The sequence below is a fragment of the Nicotiana tomentosiformis genome, chromosome 7, assembly GCF_000390325.3.
Source record: "Nicotiana tomentosiformis chromosome 7, ASM39032v3, whole genome shotgun sequence".
In the NCBI taxonomy this organism is placed as follows: domain Eukaryota; kingdom Viridiplantae; phylum Streptophyta; class Magnoliopsida; order Solanales; family Solanaceae; genus Nicotiana; species Nicotiana tomentosiformis.
In genome coordinates, this window is record NC_090818.1 from 26,664,937 (window position 1) to 26,690,720 (window position 25,784).

The 25,784-nt window shown below is 37.0% G+C and overlaps 1 long non-coding RNA gene across 4 annotated transcripts; it reads right to left on the minus strand.

Moving 5' to 3' along the window:
• Positions 1-478: 478 nt before the first annotated feature.
• Positions 479-5,913, minus strand: LOC138896450 (uncharacterized). 4 transcript variants are annotated; one of them, XR_011409594.1, is made up of 5 exons: positions 2,697-4,045; positions 2,296-2,604; positions 2,100-2,205; positions 742-2,026; positions 479-661 (listed from the first exon to the last, which is right to left on the minus strand). It is a non-coding gene; the product is annotated as an uncharacterized lncRNA (long non-coding RNA). The 4 variants fall into 4 exon arrangements; XR_011409593.1 differs by lacking the exons at positions 2,100-2,205; positions 2,296-2,604; positions 2,697-4,045 and adding exons at positions 4,872-4,980; positions 5,840-5,875 and having other exon boundaries at positions 495-661; positions 742-1,299; XR_011409592.1 differs by lacking the exons at positions 2,100-2,205; positions 2,296-2,604; positions 2,697-4,045 and adding an exon at positions 4,872-5,211 and having other exon boundaries at positions 501-661; positions 742-1,299.
• Positions 5,914-25,784: the final 19,871 nt, after the last annotated feature.

Sequence of the window (25,784 nt, forward strand, 5' to 3'; positions counted from 1 at the left end):
GCACTGGCAGTAATTGATATGTTAGTCTCTCCGTTCAATTACTAGTGGAACACTAATATTAAAATTGCTGGTTTGAAATATAAGTGGACAAGATCCTTCAACACGTCTATGCTAGGCTACTATCATACAACATCATGGACATGACACTTGAGGCCGACAAAAATATCCCGTAAAAGCTCGATGTATACCAAAGTTTATAACAACTTTAATAGATAACTAATAACGCTAATCTACTAACATAATCCAAGCACGTTTCAAACTCGAAAGAATAGTTTCGAGTAAGTATAGTCCACACAAAGAACAATATAGTCCACACAAAGTATGATAAGAGAAGGCATATGAGTAACACTACAAATTGTCACCAACATCCTGTCATGCATCTCAGACTATCAAAATGCTAGTGGAAATAGTTGTGGAAACCCACTAGACAAGCAGTACCAATCTGAAAATAAAATAGCATTTCACAGCATAAGGCCATTTCTCAAAGCCAATAGGAAAGTACATAAGATTTGTTGCAAGCTGCCCTAAAATTCCAGCAATTGGGCCAGCCGATTTCCCAATTGCTGATATTCATCAAATTCTACAATTATACGCAATCCTTTATCCAAGTTATGGACATCCTTAACCTTCAATCTAATTATTTTTATTACTTTACGTTCATCTACAACAAAATAAAGTCAATATAAAACATTAAACGAGGAAAACAAAAAAAATACTCAATCACTTGAAATTTATATGTACCTATAACATCGACAAACCAATGAGGCTCTTCATTGCTAGTACTACGTCAAGTTTGTCGTGAAGAGACTGGATCAGATGATGAAAATGGAATGGCGGGCTGAGAAGATACTCCATCAGATGATGAAGATGATACAACATGATGCGAAGAGACTCCATCAGATGATGAAGATGGAACACTGTGCTGCGAATAGACTACATCAACTGAAATAACAGGCTGTGTAGGTTGTGTAGGTAGTGTAGAATATAAAGAGACTCGATAAGATGTTGAAGATGAAGCTTGAGCCTATGATGACTGCCTTAGAACAAGCGAAGATCTCTCTTTGACTGATTTGAATTGATTTTTAACCCTATTTTGCTTCGGCATATCTACATACATAAAGGTATATAAAGCAAAACAAGAAAACTTTGATACCAAATCAGTTTAAACTTCAAGACAAAAATAACTTAAGCTTAGTTAGTGAAAGAAAGTAACTAGATGCAAGAACATAAAGCAAGTCAAGAACAAAAAAGGACATAGCTATAATCTAAACTAATTTGAAACGAAAATATATTAAGATGCTTCCTTCTAAAATGTGAAAAGGGTTGGCAATGACTCTTCAAATATGTTCATCTTTGCCAATCTCATTTTCAATATCGTGATCACTTAATATTTCATCAGTTTCATCCTCCCTATACAAAATCAGATCATTAACATCCCCAAAGTGTTGATCTAAGTCTTGCACCGGGAATGGCTCATTCTCAGGAAATTCATTATCTCCTTCTCCTCCCATATCATATAAGTCTCTTGGTTTCAAGTGAATAACATTACTCCAACCTTTATTCACCTCATCATCCACATAATATACTATTTGAGCTTGTGAAGCTTCAATGTATGGATCATGCTCTTCACGATCGCCACTACGAATCAATCATGAAAAATTAACGGAAGAAAATCCCCATGCATCTGTTCTAAACCCCCTATCCCTAGTTTTGTCAGCCCATTTACACTTGAAGAGTGTAACCCGAAATCGACCATAGTAGTTAAGTTCAATGGTGTCTTCTAATTTACCATAATATGGCAAATCGTCTTGCCTCAGGTTTCTATCAGCACCACTAGTAATACAAGATGTGGACGAAGTAAAAAATACTCCACTATTTTAAGTTTTCAATCCATTCTCTCACTCTAAAGTCCGAAATTTGAACCCGTGATATTAAATGATGTAAACCTTCTAGCATGTGGTGCTGGACCATCTACTAAAAACTTTAGATCATCTGATACAGTATTCGAAATGTCTGGGTTCACAATCTGAAATAAGAATTAAAAAAATATGTTAGGCATAGTTTTAAATTTGTAAAATTCTAATACATTTGTAACAAACCTTTCGGGGAAACCAATCAATGAAGTCTTTATTAACTATCTTCTCAATCTTCGTACTAGTAGGCTTTCGACCCTTCCAGCGCCTTCGTACATGATATTTAAATTCACTACATGAAATGATGATACAAATATTAATCATTAATGTAAGTTCTACATATTAAATATATGTTTTATTTTGATTTGCATTAAATACTCACTCAATGAACGACATGACTTGTGGACAATTTAGTACCACATATCGATGTGATTGACATTTCACTATAGGTGACTACTCAAATGTTTCTGTTGCTACTCTTTTACCAACTGATGGAAAAATGCTAGATGAATTCGTCGAGCCTCTATCCTCCGGATAATCATCAACACGACGGGGCCTATTAATTCTTGTCTTAATCCCTTCAAAATACTAAGAACAGAAAGTGAGAGCCTCTTCAGCTAGGTATCCTTCAGCTATAGAACCTTCTGGTTGTGACATGTTCCGCACATAGGACTTAAAATGTCCCAAATACCTAAATAAAAGACCAATGGTTAGTTAACAGTTACAATTTAACATCTTTGTCTTAAAGAATAAACTACCATTAAGAAATAAAAAATCTTTTACCTCTCCACAGGATACATCTATCGACACTGTTGCAGTCCCCCAAGTTTTGCTTCACCAACTAGATGACAAGTTAAATGAACCATGATGGTAAAGAATACTGGAGGGAATAACATTTTCAAGTGATTCATAGTGAGAAAATGTCGAGTTTGAAGCCTATCAAGGTCTATTGGACCTAAGATTTTGGCACATAGTTGTCGGAAGAACGAACTCAACTCTATTAACACTACAGTCACTTTGTCAGGTAAAATATTTCGTATGGTAATTGGTAACAAGTGCTGCATGAGAATGTGAAAATCATGACTCTTCATATTAAAGCTTTCGTTGTTTCAAGTCGATACATCTCGAAATGTTGCTCGCATATCCATCAGGCATTTTGACATTCTTTAAGGTCCGCAAAAATATATCTTTCTTAAGTCCACCTTTCTTTGTATTTAAAATAGTAAACAAAGATGGACAATAACTTCCATTCTCATATGCCCAAAGTTCCTTCCTTATACCCATTTCTCTAAGATCCTTCCTAGTTTAATATTGTCTTTTGATTTTTCAGAATCATTGAGTAAAATGTATATCACATCCTCACACACATTCTTTTTAATGTGCATAAGGTCTAGATTATGACGTAACAAGTTCGTTTCCCAGTAAGGAAGATAAAAAAATATGCTCTTCTTTCTCCACTGTCTCGATCTATCTTCATTAACAGTTTGTCTTCGAGCTCTTTTACCTTTATCATTAAAAACATGTACTTTCCCAAAATTGACATTAATTCCCCTACTTGTTTCAAGATGTCTGGCCCTGATAATGCAATTGGTGGCTCTCGTTGCTCGATTTTTCCATTAAAACAAACACATTACAATCTAAATCGATGATAACTTTCAAGAAAACGACGATGACCCATAAAATATCACTTTCTACTATGCTTCAATCTGTAAGAGTCGGTATCAAAGTTACATGTGGGGCAAGCAAACTGAGTGTATATGTTCCATGTAGATAATGTACCAAGCCAGAAAAATCACTAATTGTCACATCAATGCTCCTCGCATTTTAAATATTTCATTCTTTGAATAATCTAATGTTTGTACTCTATCGTACCACAATTCCCTCAACTCTTGAATGAGAGGTTGTAAATACACGTCTATGTCATTGCCCGACATTTGTTTTCCTGGAATGATCATTGAGAGTATGAATGAAGTTTGTTTCATGCACTTCCAAGGAGGACAGTTGTATGGAATAAGTACCACTGGCCAGATACTATAGTTAGTTGCCATTGCTCCAAAAGGATTGAAAGCGTCACTAGCTACGCCTAGCCGTACATTTTGAGGATCTGCAGCAAATTCAGGATGAAGCAAGTCAAAAGTTTTCCAAGCCTGAGAATCCATAGGATGCCTCATCAATCCATATTGGCTACCCTCTAAAGAATGCCATCTCATAGACTCGGCAGATTTAAAGCACATAAACAATCTTTGCAACATTGGCTTTAGTGGAAAGTAGCGCAATATCTTTGCAGACTGCTTCTTCTTATTATTATTCCACCTAGATGTATTGCATCTTTTGCATTCTTTTATGCCTTCATCTTCGCTAAAATATAACATACAATCATTTGAGCAGGCATGCATTTTTGTATAATTAAGACCAAGTTTGTTGATGGTTTTATTGGCCTCATAAAAAGAACCAGGAATCTTGGCATCTTCAAAGAAATCTTTTAATAATTCTAATACCATACTCATCGCTTTGTCAGTTATTCAACAAAGACACTTTATATGATACAATTTTATTAGAAAGAACAATTTGAAATACTTCGTACACCCTTCGTATAATAGTTGATTGCCATCTTCGACCAATTCATAGAACTTTGTATAATCTTTATTATGCCCCTCAATGTGCCTTTTATCAAATATTTCTTCTCTATTTATATGATTAGAATACACACCAGGCTCGTTGATATTATTTCTGGTGAACCCAAACGCATCATTAATCATAATTTTTATTAGATCTTGGAGCTGTAAATTATCTTCTATGACATGGGTGCTCTGAGAAGTCTGTTGCACGGTTGCATTTGATTCTTCACCATGTCAATACCAAAATTTATAATTTTTTGGGAAAGGCTTAAGAATCAGGTGCTCTTCAACTACATCTTTCTTTTGCCACTTGTTAAAATCACATCACTTAATTACGCACCCATCAACTGACCCGTGCTCAAAAGCAAAATCCAAAAATCGTCTTAGATCATATGTATATTCAGGTGTGTTTCGTGGTTTACTAATCCAAGATTTATCAATTGGCATGGCTAGAAAGGAAGACATAAGATACCATCACAATTTCAAAATTGAAAAGATAGTTCAAAAGCTTATATGTGAACAACATAGCCTGTGAAATAACATCATTTACAGAGGACGAAACATAGGACATAAGACGTTTTAAATGAAAGTACTCCTGATGACCAGTGGTCAAACTTCAGCAATCAGTTTACTCCTATTAATATTCTCAAAGAAAAACTAATGTAAAACTGAAAAAAGAGGGAGAAAAAGGAAGTTGTCCATAGAATTTTAGTGGTGCCGTGTGGGGAATCTGTTATGTTCGTTCGCTCTTTTCATATTTTGGATGTGGGGGGATTATTAAGACAACATCTAGTGGTGCTTTGGGGGAAAAAGGATTTCTTCTGCTCATTCATCTCTAGCAATGAATTAATTGTTAATAAGACGCAGTCGTGACAGAAGAGTTGAGCTCATACTTTGCCAAGTGATGGCATTCAATGGGTCATGGAATAGTGTTTTGTTAAAATATTGAAGCACACTTTTCAGCTGCTGGCATTCATCATAATGCTTCAGTTTTAAAGTATTGCATAGTTTTAAGCATTCAATTTTTTTTCTTAATGTATTTCCTTACCCTTTTTCTCTTTCCACTTACTTTTCTAGTATTTTCTGAGTAGTTTCTTAGCAAGTACTTTAATAAGTTTGATCTCGTAACTTAACAACCAGGCGTCAAGAAATCAGACTTAAACAAGAGAAACTAATCGACACATAATTAACTATTATAGCAGAAAGATCTGCTAATACGCTAGTGACAAAAGAAATAATCAATCTACCTTTTAATAAATAGAAATCTGCTCAAAAGAAAGGACAAAATTAAACTGAAATGAGCTATACCTATCAAATGTTTTACTGTCAACGTCGATCCCAATAATATTTAGGTTAATATTAGCAAGAACAACAAATTAAAATATCAAAATTAAGTGCATGCAATCAAAATACCAAACAAAGCAGCAAACATTTAAAGAAATACCAAACTAATTGAACAGAAGAATAACAAAAAATGGACTCAAAAATAAAAGAAAGAAGAACTGAAACCAATAATAGCAATCGTCATTTCTTTTTCTTTTGTATTCTTCTAGTAATAGATTACTATTTTGGATGTTATATATTTAATTGATTGAATGAATCATTGATTATCGGACTGAGGAAAAACAATTAGAACATAATTGGGGAAAATAGCTACATGCATGAACCCTAATAAAGAGAAAAAGAACTTTTGGTACTAAACAAGAACCCTAATCGCTACATTACCTGAAGATTATTGAAGCTGCTAAATGAATGTCACGTACTTTTTCTGATTTGAATCTCGATTTTTCTAGCCGGAGAAACAGATTGGGTGAAATAGAAGAATCTGAAGTTAGAAAATTGAGAGTTCGTAGCCTATTGAGGGAAATAGATCGCTTCTATTTCAATTTGTGCTAAAACTCTAAATGTTTCAGGAATATGTTTGGAGAAGGAAGTAAAGGCAACTTGTTTCTAGCGTTATTAGAGGGGAATGCATTGCCTCAGCTGCAATTGTTTGGAGATTGTGAGTTTTACATTCCATCAGCCTTCAAGAAGAATGAATCTGGAGGGAGTCTCAAAATATGAGGGGGAAATACTAAAACTTATTGGGGGAATAGTATTAATTGTTGTGATTAAAACTTTACGGCGGTTCTAACCGCCGCTATAAATATTTTTAATCCGGCGTCTAGTAAAACGCCATTTTTAATTAAATTTTGTGGCGGTTATTTGGAAAATCCGTAATATAACCGCAACAATAATTTTGATTTTTTGGAGTGAATCAACTTCAAATAGGGCATGTAAGGGTAAATTTAATAATGGAGGATATACATGACAAGGCAACTTCATTTTAATATACATACAAAACCTACGAGTCTAAAACAATACATTTCCACATATAAGCCGTATACACTAATCACCTCGTGTACATGTCTTTCACGTAGTTTAAATAGTGCAAACAAGCCAATCTATTCATGGTAGTTCCCACTCACAAAGTTAGACAAGATACTTACCTCAAAAGCCCTCAATCAATATTCTAAAATAACTTTTCCTTTACAATTCACCTACGCTCGGCTCAAATCTAACCAAAATCAACTCAATAACATCAAATAATTCATGAAAAATCAATTCCAATAATTAAAGCTATGATCTTTACAAAATTTCTCAAAATTTAACAAAAGTCAACTCTAGGCTAGCTCGATCAAAACCTAGGTCTAAGGGTGGATTCCAACTACCTATAACCCCACAAGTCTATATATGTGTTCTGTTTCAAAATCCGATTCCAAATCGACTCTCAAAACTCAAATTCTCATTTTTCAAAACATAGACAAAGTTTTCTCAAAATTTCACTTTGGTTCTCATAATTTTGATATTAAATCTCATATATAATCATGTAAAATAGTTGAAAATTGATGAAAATCACTTATCCAATGATTATAGATGAAAATGCCTCTTCAAAATCGCCTTTAGCGACTCTAGGGTTCTAAAATATGAAAATGAGACCAAAACTCCAAAATCTTATCCCTCATCTTTTATGTCCAGTCTCAGGTGTCGCAATTGCTACCTGGGGTTCTCAAATGCGAACCTCGCAAATGCGAGGAAACAATAGCAAAAGTGATTCCCCTGCTGTCAACACAAATACGATAAGTAGTTCACAATTGCGAACAATGGACCACCGCAAAGCGATCAAGATGATCACAAATGCGATCATTGCGATCATTTGCTACACAAGGTTCGCAAATGCGAACCTAGCAGACTCAAGCGATTCTTGTAAATGCGACTCCACACCTCACAAATGTGGGTATCACAAATGCGAACAAGTTCTCGCATTTGCTAGACCTGCGACACCTAATCAGAAACAACAAACTAAAACTTCTCCCAAACACTCTGGAACGCGTCCGAAACTCACCCGAGCTCTCGGGGCTCCAAACCAAACATCAACAAAAGTTTAAAAGTATAGCACTAACTCGCTCGCGCGAGCAAATCATCAAAATAACATCCAAAACTATGAATCGGACCTCCAAAACACATGAAAATCAACATGAAACTAAAGAATTTCTAAAAATATAATCGTGCGTCCGATTCATATCAAATCAACTTGGAATGGAGCCAAACTTTGGGGACAAGTTTCAAATGATGAAACAGACCTATTCCAAGTTCCAACACAGAAATCCAAATATGATAGCTATGAAGTCAACCTAAGGTCAAACTTATCAAAATTCTAAGTCAAACCTCGGTCAACATTTTTAACTTTCGGCATAACCACACAAATTACATTACGGACTTCCGAATTTGATTCCGGGAATACGACCAAGACCAAAATTATGATACGAGCCTACTGGAGTCAACAAAACACCGTTCCGGGGTCATTTCCACAAAAGTCAAACCTCAATCAACATTTTCAACTTAAGCTTCTATAGAGAGAATCACCCATCCAAATTCATCCCGAAACATCCGAAAATCGAATCCGACTATGTACGCTAGTCATAATACACAATATGAATCCACTCAAAGTCTCAAGCTATTGAACGAAGCCTTTAAACTCAAAACGACCAGTCGGGTCGTTACATTCTCCCCTATTAAACAAACGTTCGTACTCGAACTTGTCAATATTCTTTCCCAAACCATCAAATCACCGTATAAACTCTCCATACACAAACACACAGGTGATTCTATGTCACCTCAATCCATATAAGCCCGAAAACATCATCCCAACCGAAGATTGTTCTTTCCACGCATGCCGATAATCCTTAGAATCAAATTTCAACGCCAATCAGGGACCCGATTCTCACATAATCACACTATAACATCCTCAATCAGCTTCAACAGCCTATGCATATACCCAAAAGGTATAAACACACACCGTAATACATCACACATATGCCTATAGCAACAACTCTAACCACAATATCTGTCTATAATCAAATTCAACACTAGTAAATAACCTCATATTAGCTAGTACTCCTTTCCAAACCTTCACAATACTAACAATGATGTAAGAAAACATGAAGATTTTATAACCACTCACCCAACCAACAAGTCACACCCAACGCCACCTGGGAACTTACCTCGCAATCTAAACCCAATAAGCACAACTCGAATATGACTGAATATCGAAAGGAAAACACATGAGAGAACTACCGAACATGTCCAATGGGTACAACTCCCCACTAATACCATACTGTGAATCCAGTCCACAAGGAAGAAACAAGACACACAACAACCATAATAAATCTTACCTTAATATGACCTCACTGCGACACATAGCCCGACACAACACACTTATTTACAAGGAACACCAGGTCCTCATTATCCAATCGGAATAACGAGTAAGATAAACATCACAACAACTAAACCATTTTACTAACTCAACCTCATAAAACCAAAACCACAACACGTAATAACTTTCCATACATGTAGTGCACCCAAACCACAAGTCAGGGCAAACCATCCAGATATTGCATCAAATCCTATTGTATTTAACTAATAGAAAGTCCACCCAACCCTCATGACCCTCAATAGAAACCAAACCCGGACGATAGACACATGCTATCACAATAGAATTTCCCAACTGGTGTGAAAATATGAACATAGTAAAAGAATCACAAAACACAACCATATCTGAAGCAAGTAGGATGAATCTTACCAATCAATGGGACCGGATCGAAATAACATAAATGCATCTCTATAATCAACTAAAATCATACCTATAATGACATCAACTGTGCATCATCCTCCGCCCAACTAGGACAAGTATAACAATGGGCCCGGCCTCCCCTATAGGATGACCTCTACTCGCCTGACCTCCACCCCTAATTGGCGGTGCAGGTATAGCAACAACTCGAGCAGAACTCGTAGCCTGAATACCATGTTATGCCATATTTGTCTAGTGTCTAGGATAATCTTTCTACGTGTGGATGGTATCTCCACACTCAAAGCAACTTCTCTGCTGATGTGGCTATGGAACATGTCCGATATGGGTACTCTGAGACCCATAGATATCTGAAAAACCACATGAAGTCTGAAGTACAAACTGAACTGGATGACACACAAAACCTCTACCATCACGTACCCTGTCTACAAAATAGGGATCAGTAGATCCTCCCGGTCCATGAGGCCTCTTAACCTCGCTGTCCTATCTTTCCTAGCACCGCATACCCTCTAATCGGCAAGCGATCTGTACCTCTTACTGAAACGGAACATCCATCTCCAACTCCAGAAACACACTGAATCAGATACCATAATTGAGCCCCTTAATGAACTTGCAGACTCGCTATCTAACTGTAAAAATCAAATCAGGTGCGTGGCAGAACAACTCACTAAATCTGATGTCGTACTCTAGTACTATCATAGTGCCCTAACATAACTGCTCGAAGTATGTGCGCCATCCATCCCGAAGGGTATGTGAAACAAACTCCCTCAGTACATCTCTGAAAAATGTGTCCAAGTGGGTGGTACTGCATTCGCTGGTCTACCATCCTCATAAATCTGCCACCACTAATATGCTGCTCTAGACAACTGAAACGTAGTAAAATCAACTCCGCTCGTCTCCACAATACCCATGGTGTAGATAATACAGTGGAACTTCTCTACAAAAAACCTCTGCATCCTCGGTATCTTGGTTACTGTAAGTAGGAGGATGATTGTTGCACCCTATTTTGCATGAGTCAAAATAAGATCCAACTTGTGGTTTCTTTGTTATTGATGAAAGAGAATAACCACCTAATTTTTAAAGGTATACTAGGGTACTTATTTAATTACTAAAGTCATATTCTTTATTAGTCCGCATACTAGTGAGATTTTGGATAAAAGTTTTTGTTCTTTTAAGGGAAAGGTGTTAGGTACCCCTTAAAATATACCTAAGATAGCTCCATATGACTTAGACTAGGTTTAAAGGGTTAGTTGTTTGTATTATGCTTAATTAGTATTAGAGAGGCATGGATTACTATTTATCTAAGTGAGAGTATGGTGTTAATAATGAGGGATCTGAGATTTTTTAAACAAAGGGTACGAGTTTAGAAAGAGTTTTGAAAGCTACTGTTTAGTGTAATTAAAAGAGTTTTAAAAATGAGTGGTTTGTATGAAGCATGTAGAAAACCTTTTGTTTTAAAAGAATGGATGTTCATGTAATTCTAAGATATTGTAAGCAAATAAGTCCAAGATATACCTTGACTTCTGAAATTACTTAAATATTAGGCTTGAGGGGATATTTAAAAGTTTTTGTTGGGCTGCAACACATAAGTTTTGAAATAGTCAATTTCTTTTTAAGAGGCTAGTCCTGCGATCCGTTTCTGATTTTGAAAAAAAAAGGAACTGTCGCCTTGGCTAAGTTATTTTCAGCTTCAAAATCTTTATGAAAAGGTTAGTAAAACATATCGGATTAACAACATGAGAATCACATGACATATGAATTAAAATAGTTACTACCTAGTATTTCTTTTAACCCAATGTTCTTTAAGGTTTGCCTAAGTTATTTATGCAATTCAAAAGGTAAAGCAAAATACTAAATCAAATATGACGAGAGCAATGTTATATATATGTAAGAGAATATAAATAACGAGATGTAATGATGCAGTAAAGGGGTAAGGAGTAACTCTAGTTTGCGCCTGAAAGATGTAGGTCCAGCAATCAACATGGATGAAAAATAATAAACTCGAGACTTTCGGATGCACTAGGACGAGGTTTGGGCCTGAGTTATTTGAGAACTCATCTGGCCCAATGTACATGTTCAAAAAAGAAAGAGAGAAAATCATTAGACATAATGCTCTATAGGTACAGTCATACATGGAGTGTGTAAGAAAATGACTTGAACAAAAATATAATAAACAAACAGTATTTAAATATTATGAAAGGTTATACTAATATGTGGTCACATATGGTTAAGTAACTTACATTGGACACTTTTTGCTGTCATTAAACACTAAACCCAAAAGGAGTAATGAATATCAATGGATTAAAGGCTAAGGGTAGAGATATACTTAAGGTCAAAGCCCCCTTTGAATCCCCTAACACTTCAAAGTTCCCAAGGGTCTCAAGGGCCTAGAGCAATGCTTGTGCCACGGAGAGCAGCCCAACCAAGAATTAAGCTCTACTCCCAAATACCCTTAACCATTAATGACTCACTCTTCCCCACAAGTTTAAGTACCAATAAGGCACTTTCAATGTAAACCAAATCATCATAACAATACCATACCACATAAGTATATACATTTCATAATAGGGCCAAACAGAATGTCATAAGGGCACAAGGCAGTTTTATTTATATTTTTTTATAACCATGTTTCCAAACCAAGTAGATAATTAACACATTAAACATGTCCAAAAGGCTAAGTTTCTGACACACAAAGAGGCAGAAATATTATTGTGCTACCACTGAAGAACCAAACACCTAAGATCGGGTATCTTAAGGATAGAGGAAGAGCGCACAGTTCAAATATTTAACAGTTTATGAATACAAATGTATTTGCCTTGACAACCTTTATTTAGACTAAGCACTGATTGGTTTAACTCAATTCTCGTCTTTAGTACACACAAGTTATCAATACTACTACCAACAAGGATTTAGGCAAACATTCATAGGTAGAACCTCTATAGATACTATTAGATATACCAAAATACAATCCAAGTTTCAACAAGACTACATGTTCACAAATTTAAATGGAACTCCTAAGAGTGCTTAGCAGAATCTCATGCCACCAGTAATACTTATCTTTTTAAAAATTAATGACATGATCACCTCTTTCTGAGAACATTAACTTCACACTAATCTCACTAAGAAAAAGTATCATGTTATATCCAAGCAGTAGTAACACGAGATTTTCTTAGAGTTCACAGACTATGTTCAATTCATTTTGAAAGAAAGGAGAGCTTAATGCAGCTTCAAGACAATGCAAACATGCATGAAATAATTGAAGAACCAGAATGAGTGCAAGATCACAAAAATATATACAAAGGCACTTCGCAGAGATCATAAACTAGGTCTTGACTTATATCATATGATGAGTTGTTAGTTTTATTTAGGGATCTTTTAAAGAGCATTAACAGAGAGGTTTGTGCTGATTGATATGCCAATATTATCCTAAGAATATGACATAATTACTTTCTTTTCAAAGAGGCTCTAAGTCTCACATTCATACAGACTCTATTTGAAGGTAAAATTACATTGCAATATTCAGGCAAATTAGATGATCTCAAAGTCTTTCATTAGTTCGAATAACAGATTATAGTAGACTCAGATAAAGTCATCATGTTTTAATGATACCAGATACACAAGCATGAGCATTAATGACAAATAGAGATGCATGAAAAACTTTCATTCAAGTACATACATAAGGTGTTTCAGCCAAGATTATGATTTTACAAACAGGGTTGAGTTTCAAACTTTCTGAAGTCACGTCAATAATATCATTAAGGAAGTTCAATACATGGGAGACTTTATACTAAGTAGATCTAACTTAGCTATACAGATTAAGGGTGAATAACTAAACATGAAGAAGTTTTGATCAACCTACTGTCACAATAGTTATTGTCCAGTCATGGCAAACACAACTGAAGCTTAATTCATAAGAGATAATATGATCATGACAGAATACATACAAGAACAACTCCAGGAGTTCATCAGAGTTAGCTTAGTTATCTTAAGAGACTGTTTCATATAATAAAACTCATAGATGTGATTAACAGTTAAATAAAGATACAGTACTTTCACAGTAATGATTCAAGGCTGCTTCAGAATTAACAAATATTCATGTGAAGAAAGAAAGCAACTTAAAATAATTAGACTGACATATTCCAACTAAGTGATAAAGTATTAAACCTTAAGCATTCATGCATTTTCTTGTTAAAGTCATCAAATAAAAACCTCAACTATAGAACAACAGACTACACTAAACAAAATTAGTGTGATAGATATGAAGACCACAACATAACATTAAAGAAATTTGAAGTCTATATAAAATGAGAAGCCATTAAGGCACATCAAGGAGCTTAATTGTATAGGTTGTTTGATTCAGATTTAATAGTCATTAAGGTCACATAATAATTCAATCAATACTGATTCGAGACATATTAAAAGGATAACAGTCAGTCATAAATCAATAAAAAATCATTATGTGCAGGAACAAATAGTCATAAACTAATGACAATCATCTTAAACGTAAGCAGTCAATAGAAAGACAATATTGTATTCATGATTTCAAATAAGACAATCAAAAGAGAAGGGGTGGAGGTTTACTGACCTCCTTCTATGCAGCAGACGAAACAAAGGTTTACGTAGTCTTATAGGAACCAAAGTTTCAAGCTTTGAACAGTGAACGAACTCGAAAATAAAAGAGAAACAGAAATTAGTAAGAGAGCCTAAACTTTGAAATCTTAATGTGGTTTTTTGGTCTCATATTAGGTTTCTTAGCCCTTGTTATGTGAGAACATTGAAGGCTCTATTTATAGAGCCATTCAATGCCTTAGGTTCACAGATCCATACTAGATAGTGGAAGATGAAGGGGAGTTGATGATGTGAGCACGATTGAGTGAAAATCAGAGACGAGTAGAGGTGAAAATAGTGATAGATAATTATATGGGCATGGGAAGTGAGAGATCGACCGTTTAAGCATGTGAGACCATCGATCGAAATCCTAATACCAGAGGTCATTGCATTTGACCTATGGATATCGAATATCAATGGCGAATCCAGTTAATGTCTTCATGCTTGCTTCAATTTGAAATGTCATGAGAGAAAATCAGACGAATTCAAGTTCCACATTTTGGTATATGACTCCATGATTATGGCTTTTGAAATCAAACAGCGAAAACAGAAAGAACAACAAGATTTGAAGTACAAGAGCAAGATGGATGGCCATGCATGCCATGAATTTGAAAGATCACATGTGATTTGAGGTTTCGTATTTGGGGTTACGGTTTCAGATTAAGATATTTTGAATCTCATTATCGAAAATGGAAAGAGGACAGCAAGATTCACGGATAGGGGAGCAGATTGAGTGTTTGCGGTTTAATTTTCGTGACCTTGCATCGATTTGTGCAAGGTTTCTCGACTGATGGGCATGGGGGATTTGAGAGAACAAAGAAGAAAAGAGGAAAGAGAGGTGGTCGTTCAACGTAAGAATGATTAGGGTTAAGAGAATAGTTTGGGTCGTCTCTTAGGTTAAGCTTAGGGGTAGGGATATGTGCCATTGATTTTTTAGATCAACGGTCTTGATAATTTGGAGTTTAAATATTTTTATGGATGAAGTTTGAAGGCCATTAGATCCCTTGGTTTCAACGGCCAAGATTAAGTTTGTTGGGATATTAAAATTATAAGAAAAATGCACACAGATTAAAAGCCATTGATCTGTGGGATGTACGGCTCAGATCAATTGTGTTTGTTATGTGAGTGATTGAGACAGGTGACATGGCGCACAACTATTGGTTTAAAGAGAGTGGCAAGGATTGCCAAGGTGGATTGGAGGGATAGTTTGGACTGGGTCAATTCTGGATTGGGTTTGGGTGTTGGGCTAGAAATAATTTAAAATATAGCCACGTGATCTTTAATAGAGAATTGCAATTATAGCCTTTAGCCTCTTTTGATCCCTTTTATAATTAAATTAAATAAGATTAATAATTTTTAATAAAATACAGTAAAAATATAATTATTTTATACATTACTAACTATTGTAATTAATTTTTTATAAATACTTCATTTCTTCGAATTATAGCATTAGTTTCAAATTATTAACACAGTAGTTTGATTAACTAGAAATTAAGGAGTAATTCGTTTAATTAATTATAAAGCCTATGTGATGTATATAAAAGTTATTTTAATAATCTTTATAATTACATAATACTAATACTCGATTATTAATTTCAAGGCTATTAATACTTAGTTAATTTTGTAAAATAGGTATTTATTGATTGAAAATATTTTCAAAACATTCATTATAAATTATTAATTCTAAATAAATTAATTTTAAAAGGGAGGGTCAAAATTGACCGTCAACAACTGTCCCTCTTTGACCGGAGATGATGAAAGAGTTTTCGGGCAAATAAATTGAACCAAAGATAATTTTGTCCCGACTTTAGGCATACATTGTAGGAATGACACGGAGATTATGATTCGTAGGATTAGGAGTCAAGAAAGATTTCGAGGGCATTTTTTGGGGACTTGGGGCAGCATTCTTGCTTTGAATTGCCTACATACTCCGGGCTTAATAAGGATCAAGCTTCATGTAGTTTTGAAGTGAAGACTTTTGAGGGAGCGATGTATGCAGGAATTGCCCAGTTCTGAAGTGAAGACTTCGAGGCAGAGGATTCGCACTCATGATAGCTTTGAATTTGCGGCTTGACTCGAATGATTTGAAGAGTTAGAGTTCTACTCATCATTTTGAGTTTGAGCTCGGATCCTTGGCTCACTAGTGAGTTTGTTGTCTCTCATAGCATTGTAGTTTGGTTTTCTGCTTAGAAGGAGTTCCACGTTGCGATGTTTGTTCCTGCAAAAAAAAACGAAATACACACATATCCATATATTGCAATGCAGAATATGTTAAGATGTGATGTAAAAGATGCATGAATGATGATGTATGGCTACCGACAAGTCGTTATTTGGGATCAAGATGATGGGATACTTGAACTTGACTCGATTGTTAGTCGGGTTGTGTACCATTCCGCAGCTATAGGGGCATTGAGTCTCTTCGCATCGGGAGTAGTTGTAGAATGCATCTCCGTTTATTGGGAGATTTTTTACGCTTGTTGGGAGAGCTTGACTTGTAGAGTGCATCTCCGCTTGTTGGAGAACTTTTCACTGAATATATAAAGTAATCTTCGCTTGGGAGCGATTGACTTGAGTACCTCTCCGGTTGTTGGGAGAGATTTTCACTAAAAATGTAAAGTAATCTCCGCTTGATGGGGGCGATTGACTTGAAAAAGAAATGTAATCATGTCTGAAGCTGCACGAACAAAACGTCAAAGCAATCAACATAGTAATAAAGGAAAAGCAAAGCATCCCCAAGAGATACTCTTGACTGCGAAGCTAAGTTGTAGTCGTCGATTGACAGAACGTTGGTGACGAGGTTTGCAACTGTCTATTTTGGCCTCTGATGTGACAGAGCAATGGTGTGGATTGTTCCCATTGTTGGAGCGAAATAGTTTGCTATATACCTGGCTTTGATTGCGCAACCAACGTTTGATTTGTACAGGCGCTCCGATCGATTGACCTGGCATTTTGAGAAATACAGGGCTCCAATTGGTAAAGCGAGCCCTTCGTTTTGTACAAGTTGCTCTGATTGGTTGAGCAAACGATTTGCTATGTAAAGGGCTTTAATTGGTGAAGTCGGAGACTCTTTTTGTGCAAGATGCTCTGATTGATTGAGCGGATGATTTTCTATGTACAATATACCTTATTTGCGCTAGCGGTCTGATTCCAAGATACCTGCAAAAGATTCACGAATTACTTTCAGTTATACCAGGAAAATTTAAATGAAGGAAGAGGGGTGATAATCCAGACAGAGTGGCGGATCCGTCATTTCCCCCGATTTATTCCCAACATTTCCTTGCGTTCTGCTGACCCTGCACTCAAAGAAAAATTCTTAGCGGGAGGGGAGTTGGTTTATGTTGACCATAGTACTTGCTTTGCCTTGGTCCTGGTAAGGTTATGCCACAAAGTACAATAGGTGGAACAAATCATGATATATTTGTTTCTAGAAAATATTTTTTTGAAAATCTTTGTTTTATGGCAAATGTCGTCGTTTCGGATTATGACATGTTTTGAAAGGTTCTCTGAATGTGAGTGTTGCTCCGATGATGCTTCTGATGATACAACTACTTGATGTAGTGATTGTGTCCTAATTTGAACTAATGCATTACAAAGGTTTCCTAGGGTTACGACAAACCCTTTCAGGTTGCCTACGTATCCAAAATGGAATCAGATCTGAATGTAGTTCGTGGATGATTATAAAAATATGATAAATATGACCGAATTTGACTCAGGCAACCTACGTATCCAAACAGAATCAGGTCAAGATGTAGTTTGATTACAATAGATGCAAAATGACGAGATTAAGAATGAAATGGCTGAGTCTGACTTAGACTGCTTATGTATCCAAATGGAATCAGGCCAGAACATGTTTCAATTACAAAAGATGACTGAAACTGACGAGGATTGCCTACTTATTCCTTCCCAAGGAAATCAAGTCGTGGCGTAGTTCCGGGTAACATACAAAATGATATTTGGTGTTTCTATTACAAAAGGAAGGGGGTGGGTGGGGTGGGGTAGGGTAGGGTAGAGAGAAGTCGAACCCTACATGGGTGGCTTACATATCCCTCTATAGGAAGTCAGGTTGAGCATAGTTATGATACAACCAAACCCTAACTCTATTACCTTCAATTGTAGTATCTCTTAATTACATATAAGTTGATGGGTTTTGTGCTAACTATTCAGTACATTTCTACAAAGATTAGAGCTTCACCCGATAACACTCGGTGAACCACGTAAGGACCTTGCCAATTCGGTGCGAACTTTCCTTTGGCTTCTTTGGTGGGGGAAGATTTTCTTCACAACAATTGCTCCGGTGTGAACTGGCGAGACTTCACCCTTTTGTTTAATGCACCGGACATCCTATCATGATACAGCTGACCATGACATATTCCATCCATTCTATTTTCATCAATGATTATGAGCTGCTCTTGTCTGACCCGTATTCGTTCCTCATTGTCTAACTTAGCTTTTTGGATGACTCTTAAGGATGATATCTCGACCTCTATGGGTATCACAACTTCGGTGCCATATACCAGTATGTATAGCATTTCTCCAGTAGATGTTCTCATGGTGGTCGATAACCCAGTAAGGCGAAGGATAGTTTCTCGTGACATTGCCTGGACAATCCACTATCTTCACAAAATTCTCTTGATATTCTTGTTGGCCACCTCAACTGCTCCATCCATTTGTGGTCTGTAGGTTGTGGAGTTACGGTGGACAATTCTGAATTTCTCACATACTTCGCTCATGAGATCACTGTTGAGGTTAGCTACGTTGTCAATGATGATTGACTCGGGTATCCCAAATTAACAGACAATGTTGTTTCAGACGAAATCCGTCACTACCTTCTTTGTGACAGCCTTGTAGGTAGATACTTCGACCTATTTGGTAAAGTAGTCAATGGCTACTAAGATGAAGCGGTGCCCATTTGATGCAGTGGTCTCTATAGATCCAATAACATTTATGCCCCAAGCGGCGAACGGCCAAGGCGAACCCATCACATTCAACTCATTGGGCGAAACCCGGATAAAATCCACGTAGATATGGCATTGGTGATACTTCTGCATGTAGCGAATACTATCGCTTTCCATGGTCATCCAAAAGTATATGTCACTCAATATCTTCTTGAATAATGTGAAATCGTTCATGTGGGGTTCGTACGTTCCCGCTAGCGATGGGCGTCGGTCGGTTCGGTCAGTTATTATGAAAGTACGGTTCAGTTTATCGGTTTTCGGTTTTGTAAAATTAATAACCAAATCAAACCAAAGTATTTACGGTTCGGTACAATTTTTTCAAAGTTCGGTTATTTTCGGTTTATTTTTTCGGTTGTAAATGGTTGAAGGAAATTTTATGTTTCTATGGCAAAAGGAAATAGATTGTCATAATGAATGAATAGAAAAGAAGATATTGGTCCAACAACCATAACACATAACAGATACGACATTAACAACCATTGAATAGAAAAGAAGATCTTGTCATAATGAATGAATAGAAAAGAACTAAAACACAAAAAAAGAAGCCTTATATTAATAAAAAATCAACCAAAGAAATCTTGAACTCCCTTTCCAGCAAAAACTCTATCAGAAAGTTCTGCCAAAACAACATTAACAGTGAGCAAAACTACAAAACGACACTGGACCAAACTCAACTCAAAACTCAGAAGAAGTCGCACTAACCCGAGGAAGAAGGATGTGCGACGAGATGAGGAAGAAGGCATCACAAACGAGTTGAGGAAGAAGGCAACAATCGCACATAGCTGAGGAAGAAGGCAACAGTCGCACAGAGATAGAGCTGAGAAAGAACCCTAAATCTAAGTTTTTATTTAGGTTTGGGAAATGGGAATTGGGAAGTAAGTGACTAAGTGTAACGTATCAGACTATCAGTAAGTTTGGGTAAATTGGACTTCAAAGTTCAAATGGGTATTGGACTATTGGGCTTCAGCCTAAAATGGGTAATACGTTTTGGGCTCATAAAATAACCCACATGTTCAAACCTATTTTTCTTAACTAATACCCAAAATTTCGGTTTTTCAGTTTAACTGATAACCGAAACACTAAAACTGTAAACATCACCAAAAATTCAAAAATTAATAATTTAAAAACCGTGCACCAACCAAAAAACCGATTAAACCGAAACCAAAAAACCAAAATTCACGGTTTGCCCTATTTTTTCGGTTCGGCGGGTATTATGCCCACCCCTAGTTCCAGCATGTATCTCTTATAATAGTCTAGTTGCCTCAACAACATCTACACATCTCAACAAACCTAAGTCTGGGGCCCTCCTATAAAGGACTTCCCCATTAAGGAAAAACTGATTTGCCAACCTCCTGAGCACTCGCTTCTGACTATTAGTAGCACTCTCCGGGTAATCTCTTGTTTCGAGGAATCTTTTGATGATGTGGTACCATGGTTTACCATCTGGCTCTTCATATACATGAAAATAATATGCATGTTGATCTCTGATTTCTACCTCGATAGGGTCGATATAATTCTTATCTGGATTCTGAATCATGGATGATAAGGTTGCAAGAGCATCAGCAAACTCGTTCTAGATCCTGGGAACATGCTTGAACTCAATATTTGTGAACTTCTTGCATAACTCTTTTACATAATGCAGGTGTGGAAGAATCTTGACGTTCTTGGTGGACCACTCCCCTTAGTGATGTTTTTATAGATCAGAATACCCTATGATCAAAATCTCTTTGATGTTCATATCGAATGCCATCCTAATCCTAAAGATGCATGCTTCGTACTCGGCCATGTTATTGGTATAAGGGAATATTATCTTTGCTATTGCTGGGTAGTGTTGTCTTGATTCTGAGATCAGGACTGTCCCAATTCCTACTCCTTTGAAATTCACCGCTCCGTAAAAAAACATTATCCATCCATGGTATGATTCTGTTATAATTTTTTTCCGGCGAACAATACTTCCTCTTTGGGAAAGTACGTAGTGAGAGGTTCATAATCCTTATCCATTGGATTCTCGGCAAGGTGGTCACCTAAAGCTTGTCCTTTGATAGCCTTTTGGGTTATTTACACAATGTCAAATTCGCTGATGAGAATTTTCCATTTAGATAACTTTCCAGTAGGCATCGGCTTCTGAAAGATATACTTGAGCAGGTCGAGCCGAGATATTAAATGTGTGGTGTACGCTGGCATGTAATGCCTTAATTTCTGGGTGATCCAAGTCAAAGCACAACAAGTGCGCTCTATTAAAATGTATCCGGCCTCGCATGGTGTGAATTTCTTACTTAAGTAGTAGATGACCTACTCCTTTCTTCCAGTTTAGTCATGTTGTCCCAACATACATCCAAAGGAGTTATCCAAGACTGACAGATACATTAACAATGGCTTCCCAGGCTCGGGAGGAACCAACACAAGTGGATTTGACAAATATTCCTTAATTCGATTGAAGGCTTTTTTACACTCTTATGTCCACTTTTAGGCTATGAAACAACTGATGTAATTCAGTCTACTTAGGAAACTCATCACATCTTTCTTACTCATGGGCGGTGGCAACTCTTGAATGGATTTGATTTATGATGGATCCAATTTTATCCCTTTTGTGCTTACGATGAAACCTAATGATTTTCCCGCAGGGATTCCGAACACGCAGTTTGTCGGGTTCAATTTTAAGTTGTACCTCCGCAAGCGCTCGAAAAATTTCTTCAAGTCATTCAAATATTCTGAACTTTTCAAAGACTTGATGATGACATCATCCACATAAACCTTGATCTTTTTGTGAATCATGTCGTGAAAGAGAGTTGTCACGCCCCAGTGTTTTCCCAACATTTCCTTGCATCTTGCTGACCCTGCATTCAAAGAAATATTCTTAGTGGGAGGGGGGTTGGTTTATGTCGACTATAGTACTGTCTTTGTCCTGGTCCTGGTAAGGTTATGCCACAAAGTTCAATAGGTGGAACAAATCATGATATATGTTTTTTAGAAAACAGCTTTTGAAAATCTTTGTTTTATGGCAAATGTCGTCGTTCCGGATTATGACATGTTTCGAAAGGTTCTCTGAATGCGAGCGTTGCTTCTTAAAAACTCTATCCCGTTGATGTAGATATTCCATGACACTTCTAATGATACAACTCCTTGCTGTTGTGACTGCATCATAATTTGAACTAATGCATTACAAAGGTTTCCTAGGGTTATGTCTGAATCCTTTCAGGTTGCCTACGTATTCAAAATGGAATCAGGTCTGAACGTAGTTTATGGATGATGATAAAGATATGATAAATATGATCGAACCTGACTCAGACAGCCTAAGCATCCAAACAGAATTAGGTCAAGACGTAGTTTGATTACAATATATGCAAAATGATGAGATTAAGAATGTAATGGCTGAGTCTGACTGAGACTGCATATGTATCCAAATGAAATCAGGCCAGAACATATTTCAATTACAAAAGATGACTGAAACTGACGGGGATTGCCTACTTATTGCTTCCCAAGGAAATCAAGTCATGGCGTAGTTCTGGGTAACATACAAAATGATATTTGATGTTTCTATTATAAAAGAAATTGGGGGGGGGGAGATAGAAGCTGAACCATACGTGGGTTGCCTAGATATCCCTCTGTGGGAAGTCAGGTTGAGAGTAGTTATGTTACAACCAAACCCTAACTCTATTACATTGAAACATAGTATCCCTTGATTGCATCTAAGTTGATGGGCTTTGTGCTGACTCTTCAGTACATTTTTGCCAAGATTAGAGCTTCACCCGACAATACTCGGTGAACCACGTAAGGACCTTGCAAATTCAGTGCGCGCTTTCCTTTGGCTTCTTTGGTGGGGGAAGAGTTTGTTCAAAACAATTGGCCCAGTGTGAAATGGCGAGACTTCACCTTTTTTTAATGCACTGGAAATCCTATCATGATAAAGCTGACCTTGGCATACTCCATCCATTCTCTTTTCATCAATGAGCATGAGCTGCTCCTATCTGACCCGTATTCGTTCTGCATTGTCTAACTTGGCTTCCTGGATGACTCTTAAAGATGATATCTCGACCTCTGTGGGTATCACAACTTCGGTGCCATATACCAGTATGTATAGCATTTCCCCAGTAGATGTTCTCATGGTGGTCCAATAACCCAGTAAGGCGAATGATAGTTTCTCGTGCCATTACCTATGATTGTCCACTCTCTTCATAGAATTCTCTTGATATTCTTGTTGGCTACCTCAATTGCTCCATCCATTTGTGGTCTTTAGGTTGTGGAGTTACAGTGGACAATTCTGAACTTCTCACAGATTTTTCTCATGAGATCACTGTTGAGGTTAGCTGCGTTGTCAATGATGATTGACTTGGGTATCCCAAATCAACAGACGATGTTGTTTCGGACGAAATCCGCCACTACCTTCTTTGTGACAGCATTGTAGGTAGATACTTCGACCTATTTGGTGAAGTAGTCAATGGCTACTAAGATGAAGCGGTTCCCGTTTGATGCAGTCGTCTCTATAGATCTAATAACATCCATGCCCCAAGTTGCGAACGACCAAGGCGAACCCATCATATTCAACTCATTGGGCAGAACCCGGATAAAATCCACGTGGATATGGCATTGGTGACACTTTTGCACATAGCGAATACTATCACTTTCCATGGTCATCGAAAAGTATATGTCTCTCAAAATCTTCTTGGATAATGTGAAATTGTTCATGAGGGGTTGGCACATTCCAGCATGTATCTCTTGTAATAGTCTAGTTGCCTCAGCGATATCTACACATCTCAACAAACCTAAGTCTGGGGTCCTCCTATAAAGGACTTCCCCATTAAGGAAACATTAATTTGCCAACCTCCTGAGCACTCGCTTCTGACTATTAGTAGCACTCTCCGGATATTCTCGTGTTTCGAGGAATCTTTTGATGTCGTGGTACCATGGTTTACCATCTGGTTCTTCGTCTACATGAAACATTATACATGTTGATCTCTGATTTCTACCTCGATATGGTCGATATAATTCTTCTCTGGATGCTGAATCATGGATGATAAGGTTGCAAGAGCATCAAAAAACTCGTTCTGGATCCTGGGAATGTGCTTCAACTCAATCTTTGTGAACTTCTTGCATAACTCTTTTACACAATGCAGGTATGGAAGAATCTTGATATTCTCGCTGGACCACTCCTCTTAGACTTGATGTATTAATAGATCAAAATCCCCTATGAACAAAAGCTCTTTGGTGTTCATATCGATTGCCATCCTGATCCCAAGGATGCATGCTTCGTATTCGGCCATGTTATTGGTACAAGGGAATATTATCTTTGCTATTGCTAGGTAGTGTTGTACTGATTTGTATTCGGCCATTTGTTATTTGTTATTGGTACATGGCTTCGTATTGCGAATGCTTGACAAACAATCAGATTTGACACATTCAGATCCGAAGAAACTTTTATTTTCATTGATAGTGTTTGGATTGAGATAAGTGGGAGCATAGGTTACATCATTGTTTCAAGCATTCATAGAATTGTATGGACTTGAACAACTTGACCTTAGTGTTGTACTGATTTCGAGATCAGGACTGCCCCAATTCCTACTCCTTTGAAATTCACCCCTTCGTCAAAAAAACATTATCCATCCAGGGTATGATTCTGCAATATCTTCTCTAGCGAACAATACTTCCTTTTCGGGAAAGTACGTAGTGAGCGGTTCATAATCCTTATCCACTGGATTCTCGGCAAGGTGGTCAGCTAAAGCTTGTCCTTTGATCAACTTTTGGGTTATGTACACAATGTCAAATTTGCTGAGGAGAATTTGCCATTTAGATAACTTTCCGATAGACATCGACTTCTGAAAGATATACTTGAGCAGGTCAAGCCGAGATATCAAATGTGTGGTGTACGCTGGCATGTAATGCCTTAATTTCTGGGTGATCTAAGTCAAAGCACAACAAGTGCACTCTATCAAAGTGTATCTGGCATCGCATGGTGTGAATTTCTTACTTAAGTAGTAAATGGCCTGCACTTTTCTTCCAGTTTAGTCGTGCTGTCCCAACACACATCCAAAAGCGTTATCCAAGACTGATAGATACATTAACAATGGCTTCCCGGGCTCGGGAGGAACCAACACAAGTGGATTTGACAAATATTCCTTAATTCGATTGAAGTCCTTTTGACACTCTTCTGTCCACTTTGTGGTAACATCCTTTTTTAGCAGCTTGAAGATAGGTTCACAAATTACTATAGACTAGGCTATGAAACGACTGATGTAATTCAGTTTACTTAAGAAACTCATCATATCTTTCTTACTCTTGGGCGGTGGCAACTATTGAATGGATTTGATTTATGATGGATCCAATTTTATCCCTTTTGTGCTTACGATGAAACCTAACGATTTTCCCGCAAGGACTCCGAACACGCAGTTTGTCGGGTTCAATTTCAAGCTATACCTCCGCAAGCGCTCTGAAAATTTCTTCAAGTTGTTCAAATGTTTTGAACTTTGCAGAGACTTGATGACACTTTCATCCACATACACTTCAATCTCTTTGTGAATCTTGTCGTGAAAGAGGGTCGGCATGGCCCTCATGTAAGTGGCACCAT